Source organism: Armigeres subalbatus, unplaced genomic scaffold (genome assembly GCF_024139115.2).
Source record: "Armigeres subalbatus isolate Guangzhou_Male unplaced genomic scaffold, GZ_Asu_2 Contig1253, whole genome shotgun sequence".
NCBI lineage: Eukaryota > Metazoa > Arthropoda > Insecta > Diptera > Culicidae > Armigeres > Armigeres subalbatus.
The window spans coordinates 1-8,217 of record NW_026942016.1 but is presented as its reverse complement, the minus strand read 5'-3'; the positions used below and the strand labels follow the sequence as shown (position 1 = coordinate 8,217).

At 41.6% G+C, this 8,217-nt stretch overlaps 1 long non-coding RNA gene across 1 annotated transcript; it reads right to left on the bottom strand.

Annotated features, from left to right (window-relative positions):
* Window positions 1–4,140: 4,140 nt before the first annotated feature.
* LOC134202530 (uncharacterized) lies at window positions 4,141–5,155 on the bottom strand. The gene is made up of 3 exons (XR_009977257.1): window positions 4,936–5,155; window positions 4,752–4,848; window positions 4,141–4,674 (listed from the first exon to the last, which is right to left on the bottom strand). It is a non-coding gene; the product is annotated as an uncharacterized LOC134202530 (long non-coding RNA).
* Between the last annotated feature and the right edge of the window lie 3,062 nt (window positions 5,156–8,217).

Here is an 8,217-nt window from a genome sequence, read left to right as displayed (position 1 = left end):
GCTAACTCCGGTAGTTGCTTCGAAAATTTCTACAGAGGTTTTTCCCGCAATTTGTTCGAAAGTTCATCTATATCTTTGGAAGTTCCACCATGAATTCCTCCGTAAGCAACTTCTACGAAAGTTCCTCTTATTCACTAAAAAAATTCACTATTTATACAGAAAAACTTCCATGAATCGATGTTCTATGACTCGGTATCGACTTATAGAAGTAATTTATGACATATTGAAAAAATATTTTCTAAGTCACTGTGATGGTCCCTTCAAACAGCTTTCCAAAGATTTTCTATTCTACATCTCAATGTGTCCATGAGTCGATGGTCCCTTCAATATCGGTACATAACGTTTCGACTGTAATGTTAGGAATAAAAACTTCCGAACTTCCGGAAAAATACCTGGAGGAATTTCCGAAAAAAGTCCTGGAGTAGCTTCCGGACGCATTCCTGGAGGAGTTTCCGGAACAATTTCTGGATGAACTGCCGAAGGAATTTCTAGGAGGACTTTCGGAGGAATTCCTGGAGGAACTTTCGGAGGAATTCCTAAAAGAGCTTCCAAAAGAATTCTTAGGAAGGAACTTCCTGAGGAATTTCTGGAGGAATTCCTGGAGATATTCCTGGGCATGCTTCAAGAAGAAATCCCGTAGGAAGGAATTCCTGGAGGAACTTTCGGAAAAATTCTTGGAGGAACTTCCGGAGGAATTCCTGGAGGAACTTCCGGAGGAATTCCTGGAGGAACTTCCGGAGGAATTCCTGGAGGAACTTCCGGAGGAATTCCTGGAGGAACTTCCGGAAGAATTCTTGGAGGAACTTCCGGAGGAACTTCCGGAGGAATTCCTGGAGGAACTTCCGGAGGAATTCCTGGAGGAATTTCTGGAGGAACTTCCGGAGGAATTCCTGGAAGAACTTCCGGAGGAATTTCTGGAGGAACTTCCTCCAGGAATTTCTGGAGGAACTTCCGGAGGAATTCCTGGAGGAACTTCCGGAGGAATTCCTGGAGGAACTTCCGGAGGAATTTCTGGAGGAACTTCCGGAGGAATTCCTGGAGGAACTTCCGGAGGAATTCCTGGAGGAACTTCCGGAGGAATTCCTGGGAGAACTTCCAGAGGAATTGCTGGAGGAACTTCCGGAGAAATTTCTGAGGAAGCTTCCGGAGGAATTCCTGGGGAACTTCCGGAGGAATTCCTGAGGGAACTTTCAGAGGAATTCCTAGGGGAACTTCCGGAGAAATTCCTGGAGGAACTTCCGGAGGAATTCCTGGAGGAACTTCCGGAGGAATTCCTGGAGGAACTTCCGGAGGAATTCCTGGAGGAACTTCCGGAGGAATTCCTGGAGGAACTTCCGGAGGAATTCCTGGAGGAACTTCCGTAGGAATTCCTGGAGGAACTTCCGGAGGAATTCCTGGAGGAACTTCCGGAGGAATTCCTGGAGGAACTTCCGGAGGAATTCCTGGAGGAACTTCCGGAGGAATTCCTGGAGGAACTTCCGGAGGAATTCCTGGAGGAACTTCCGGAGGAATTCCTGGAAGAACGTCCGGAGGAATTCCTGGAAGAACTTCCGGAGGAATTCCTGGAGGAACTTCCGGAGGAATTCCTGGAGGAACTTCCGGAGGAATTCCTGGAGGAACTTCCGGAGGAATTCCTGGAGGAACTTCCGGAGGAATTCCTGGAGGAACTTCCGGAGGAATTCCTGGAGGAACTTCCGGAGGAATTCCTGGAGGAACTTCCGGAGGAATTCCTGGAGGAACTTCCGGAGGAATTCCTGGAGGAACTTCCGGAGGAATTCCTGGAGGAACTTCCGGAGGAATTCCTGGAGGAACTTCCGGAGGAATTCCTGGAGGAACTTCCGGAGGAATTCCTGGAGGAACTTCCGGAGGAATTCCTGGAGGAACTTCCGGAGGAATTCCTGGAAGAACTTTCGGAGGAATTCCTGGAAGAACTTCCGGAGGAATTCCTGGAGGAACTTCCGGAGGAATTCCTGGAGGAACTGCCGGAGGAATTCCTGGAGGAACTTTAGGAGGAATTCCTGGAGGAACTTCCGGAAGAATTCCTGGAGGAACTTCCGGAGGAATTCCTGGAGGAACTTCCGGAGGAACTTCCGGAGGAATTCCTGGAGGAACTTCCGGAGGAATTTCTGGAGGAACTTCCGGAGGAATTTCTGGAGGAACTTCCGGAGGAATTTCTGGAGGAACTTCCGGAGGAATTTCTGGAGGAACTTCCGGAGGAATTTCTGGATGAACTTCCGGAGGAATTCCTGGAAGAACTTCCGGAGGAATTCCTGGAAGAACTTCCGGAGGAATTCCTGGAAGAACTTCCGGAGGAATTCCTGGAAGAACTTCCGGAGGAATTCCTGGAAGAACTTCCGGAGGAATTCCTGGAAGAACTTCCGGAGGAATTCCTGGAAGAACTTCCGGAGGAACTCCTGGAGGAACTTCCGGAGGAATTCCTGGAGGAACTTCCGGAGGAATTCCTGGAGGAACTTCCGGAGGAATTCCTGGAGGAACTTCCGGAGGAATTCCTGGAGGAACTTCCGGAGGAATTCCTGGAGGAACTTCCGGAGGAATTCCTGGAGGAACTTCCGGAGGAATTCCTGGAGGAACTTCCGGAGGAATTCCTGGAGGAACTTCCGGAGGAATTCCTGGAGGAACTTCCGAGGAATTCCTGGAGGAACTTCCGGAGGAATTCCTGGAGGAACTTCCGGAGGAATTCCTGGAGGAACTTCCGGAGGAATTCCTGGAGGAACTTCCGGAGGAATTCCTGGAGGAACTTCCGGAGGAATTCCTGGAGGAACTTCCGGAGGAATTCCTGGAGGAACTTCCGGAGGAATTCCTGGAGGAACTTCCGGAGGAATTCCTGGAGGAACTTCCGGAGGAATTCCTGGAGGAACTTCCGGAGGAATTCCTGGAGGAACTTCCGGAGGAATTCCTGGAGGAACTTCCGGAGGAATTCCTGGAGGAACTTCCGGAGGAATTCCTAGAGGAACTTTCGGAGGAATTCCTAGAGGAACTTTCGGAGGAATTCCTAGAGGATTTCTCAGAGGAATACCTGGAGGAACTTCCGCAGTAATATCCCGATTTTATCACCCCACTGGTGAATTTTGGGGTGATAAAACAGGGTATGTGACAAAATTGGAAAAAAAAATATTTTCATTTTTGTTAATTCATTCCACAAATATGAATCATTTTATGCCTTGGAAAGGCCAAATGCGTGAACGGTATCCGTTATTTCTTGTCGAAATTGTTTACAGAATATTTCCCAGGTACTCAGTAGTCGTTCGTAATAAACTACAGGCGGTGAAAGTTATTTCATGAAAATCAATTTTGTTTTTGGTATTATTTACGAAAATAAAATGACAAATTTTTTTGGGGTGACAAAATCGGGTCGAAAACGTGACAAAATTGGGACGTGATAAAATCGGGTCGAAAACGTGATAGAATCGGATCGAAAAGGTGATAAAATCGGGGGTAGACAAAATCGGGGAGTGATAAAATCGGGTCAACACTGTATATGAAATTGAATAAATAAATTTAAACTAAATAGAATAAAACAAAAAAATATAAAAGAACTAGAAATAAAAAATAAAAAATTGTGAATTAAAAATTAAAAATTAAAAAATAGAAAAATTTAAATTGTAAATTCAAATTTAAAAATTGAAAACTAAAAATTTTAAAATAAAAAATAAAATAAGGAATTCAAAATGAAAATAAACCTGAACATTTGAAACAAAATTTTTATTATTTTTTTTAAATTGAAAATTAGAGAATGAGATCAACAAATTTAAAAAAAATAAGATTTTTAAAATTTAAAAATAAAAATAAAGAATTTAAAAATTATAAAAAAGTTGAGAATAAAAAAATAATTTAGTGATTAAAAATTTTAAAAAACTTGATATTTTAAATTAAAACTGGATATTTATTTTTTCTAATCTTTATTAAAGTGATTTTTATTTTTGGAATCAGAGTTCATTACTGCTGATATTTAGAATTTGAACTTGATATTTAAAATTAAAAAAAAATCAAAATTCAATTAAAAAAAATACGGAATAAAAATAAAAAAATACAAATTCAAATTTCAAATTTTAAATTTTAAATTTCAAATTTTAAGTTTTCAATTTTAAATTTTGAATTTTAAATTTTAAAATTTAAATTTAAAATTTTAATTTTTGAATTTCCAATTTTTATTCTTAAATTTTATATTTTAAATTAAATTCGCATCGGTTTCATTTGTTCTTCTTCCCGAACATGTTGGGTATTTGACAATTTGGAGCTCCTGTTGGCATTTAGCTATTACCCTATTCTCATCAGATGCTCTGGCCAATGACAATATTTCCTGGGTACTTATTCAAAACGACATAGGTACGTTATTTTGTTAACAAAGATTCAAACTACGATTATGGCACTCCCATGCCAACCAACACCAACAACAGGTAGCCGAAGCCTCCCCCTACCGTGTGTGGTAACGGTTTGTCAGATTGGACAAAGGGACGTTTGAATATTTGTTTACAAAGTCACATATCTCCTTTTGAATACGTACCCGACATTTCTCTTTTGTGAATCCGTTAATAATTATGTTTTTCCATACGCACTTTCTGGGCCTCTATTCGGGCCATACCTGTTCCAGCAAATATTGTTTTTTCGCAGTCCCAGCAGTTGAGGTGCGCTCGAATCCACCGAAGATTTTGTCTGCAAAAATTATGATTGGGTATGAATCAGATTTGCACCGGTTTACTTAATGATACGTCGATCAGAAGCTTCCTTACCTGCGCAATTTAATTTTTCAAATTTGGTGCCGGCTTCACATCCGAAGTAAATGGTGGTCCAGGAAAACCCGGATCCTTAGTTGACGGATTATTAAATCTGCAATACAAAAGAAGATTTCACTAGTAAATATGATAATTGGCATTGGGAAAATTTCATATTTTCGCTAAAAACATTTTTACTTACCAGATGAGTCCTCTTATTCGCTCCGATGCACGGTACCCGTTGGGAGATACATTTTTGCTACCTTTGCGCAGTTGGGAAAAAGGAATCCGATCCTGTTGGCCATATTTGTTGCCGTGACTTTTCTGTGCCTCTTCACTGGCAAACAAAATGTCAACAAACTGAAAACAATGCCGACCGACTGCAGTTTTTTTCTCGCCTGTTCTCGTTCGCAGTCGCTGAGTTTGTCATTCTCTATTACGTCAATTACGCGCAATATGAAATTCATTAAAGGTAATATTCTGTGTAATTGTGAGCTAGCATGATGTGCATAGTTTCAAATGTAATCGAATACCACAAAAAGCAGAGAATTTTATGTTCGTTTTACGTAAGTGAAGAAATCTTGTCACCGATTTGATCTTACCTTGGGCGATGTAGTAAAGCATTGGTTATGATGTGAAAATACATTAAATCGGTTTTTACGTTGGTTTTTTATGTACGTTCCAAAGATTTACGTAGCAGCATATTAATATTTTTTTTGCTGTGTACACTCACCAAAGCGTTCATGTAAGGTTTTGACGTAGGACTTACGTCTCTCTCTACTATACCGGGTGTCATTTCAAAATTTCTAAATCGGCCGCGTTACGCTGTGTTGAAAGATTTCAAACGTTAATAGCTTTTACCCTATTGAACAGTTTTCTGCAGTTAACCACTCAATCAACAGCTTTCAAGTATGCCTTTCATATTCATGCTTGATAATATCCGAAAACTTGTTTCAATAGGCCCAAAACTGTTTTCAAAGCAAAATATTGCATTCACGAGAACCTATAAATATGAGTACCGCATCATTCTTGCATCATTCCATTGCCACGCTCTGATTGGTGCAGACGTCAGCGAATGAGCTCTCGCTAGGGCAGGAAGGCATAAAAAAGCGCAGCACGTTTTTTTCCTCTCAATCTGACCCTGAGATCTGACAAGAACAGGCAAAGCAACCGCATCGCCAGAACTTTTGAAGTGTTGCTTCATCGTCTCAGCTACGCAATCGCAAACTTAAGCTTTCTCAAGAGCAAGGCAGAATCGTCAGCATCATCGGCATTTTCGGTCCGGCATTGTCGAGGCCACCGCACAAAGGAGAAGCCTACCGGACAGTAAGCGCGGCTCGGCGGTGTGACGATAGACTGTCAATGACAACACTGATCAAGATGAATTATTGACAGTGGCTGATTTTCTACCCGCCACTTTCACAGCTAGGCGCTATCGTATATACGCAAATAGCCGGCATGAGTTAACCTCCAGAAATTGATATGGCGAAAGACATCTAACGCGGGTTTTCTCAAAATTAGGAACTTTTCATGAAAAACTATATGGTACCGGTTATGATGGATGGTGTTCGCTAGTACGCCTACCAAATATTTTGACGTAGGACTTACGTCTCTCTTTACTATACCGGGTGTCATTTTAAAATATTCAAATCGACCGCGTTACGCTGTGTTGAAAGATTTTAAACGTTAATAGCGTTCGTCTCAGTGGACGAATTTCTGCGGTAAGACCCTCAATCGACAGATTTCAAGTATGCCTTTCATGTCCATGCTTGATAAGACCCGAAAAACTTGTTTCAATAGGCATGAAACTGTTTTCAATGAAAAACATTGAGCTTAAGGGAACCTATAAATATGGGTACCGCATAATTCTTGCATCATTCCATTACCACGTTCTGATTGGTGCAGACACCAGCGAATGAGCAGCCGCTGGGTCTGCCGAGAAGCCATAAAATAGCGCAACGCGATTTTTTCCTTTCATTCTGACCGGGACAAGCGAAGCAACTGCATCATTGATTGAACAGCACTTTTAATAGGGAATGAAGTCTGCACCGACCGCTTTTTCGGCTCGTCACCATCGAAGCGACCATCATCATCCGAAACCTAGCCAGCACATCAGCAGTCCACCCTACAGACCCGACAAAGCAGCAATCCTGAGCAGATACCGGCAGCAGCAGCAGAGTCGAGCCGAGACCGGCCGGCATCGGTGCTGAGCCGGGACAGGCTGAAGAAAGCCACATGATGCAGCATGTATGTCCAAAAAACAAACGGTTCTTCAGAGAGCCAATAATAGAGATCAATATCAATGCTTTCAATACCCTTCGGGATAGAAATTGTACTTGGGTGCCAAATCCAATATTCTAGAGATAAAATTTTATGCGTGATTTTCATAAATAGCGTCAAAACTAACAGTAGATAATTTTTCTGATTTAACCGCGAAGTGGACGAAGGACTTCAACTTGACCATGCCTTTAAAGATTCATAAGATGTCCAAATCTCTCACATAATCTTATTTGGATAAAGAAAACACCGATTACAGCTAAAACATTAATAAACTATCTATCGATTTTTCATCAAATGTTGGATTTTTTGGCATTGATCAAGAAATATCTAGATAAACATTGTTTGCTACTGACCGCACACAAAGCGAACGTGACTGAATGATCGTCCCATGTTACCAATTCTAAATCTTATCACTCGAAATCCCATGTCCGGGTGTTTCCTTCCTTCTACTACTAACAATGTTGTCTCAGAAAAGAACACGTACTTCTCACCTGAACTGCAATTCTAAGCTCGCTTGCCCGGCTTATTGGCCTGTATCAAGCGAAAAGTCCCGTTAGGAAATAGACGCCAGCAGCGAGCAACAAGCGTAAAAAAGAAGAAGCCCTTCTCGAACGCGTTGATGATGATGACGCTTTGGCTGACAAAGAAGCGGGATACAAGACACTAGCTGATTGGCCCACCAATTGGGAAGCAGAGAAGATTCAAAATAAGGTATAAAAGAAAAATGCATTTGCTCGCAGAGCATTCAGTCTTTTTTATACCACCACTAGAAATTCGCGGTTATTTGAAAAGATCGTTTTCTTACTTTTTACACTTAGCCGAAGAAAACAGCCTTTTCCAAGGCTCTAAGCGTTAAAAATAATGTTCTCCTCCAGTCGCTATCGCACGGATTAGAGGGCCCTTCAGTGGAAGGGCTGAGATACAGTCTACATCCCCTGCTGAGCCAACTTGTGGTTTATTTCAGGCAGTCCTGAGAAGGTTGCCAGATACTTCCTGAATTTTTTTGATGATTCTTGTTCGAGGTAGATTTGATTTCTGTGTCGGTTTGATGAGAAGATTTTGCCAAGGAATGGTATGCAACGCCGATTATTTATCCAAAATAGTTGATGTGATAAATTTGGACATATTATGTATCTTAAAGGCATGGTCAAGTCAAGTCCTACGTCCACTTAGCGGTTATGTCATAGACTTTACCCACTGTTCG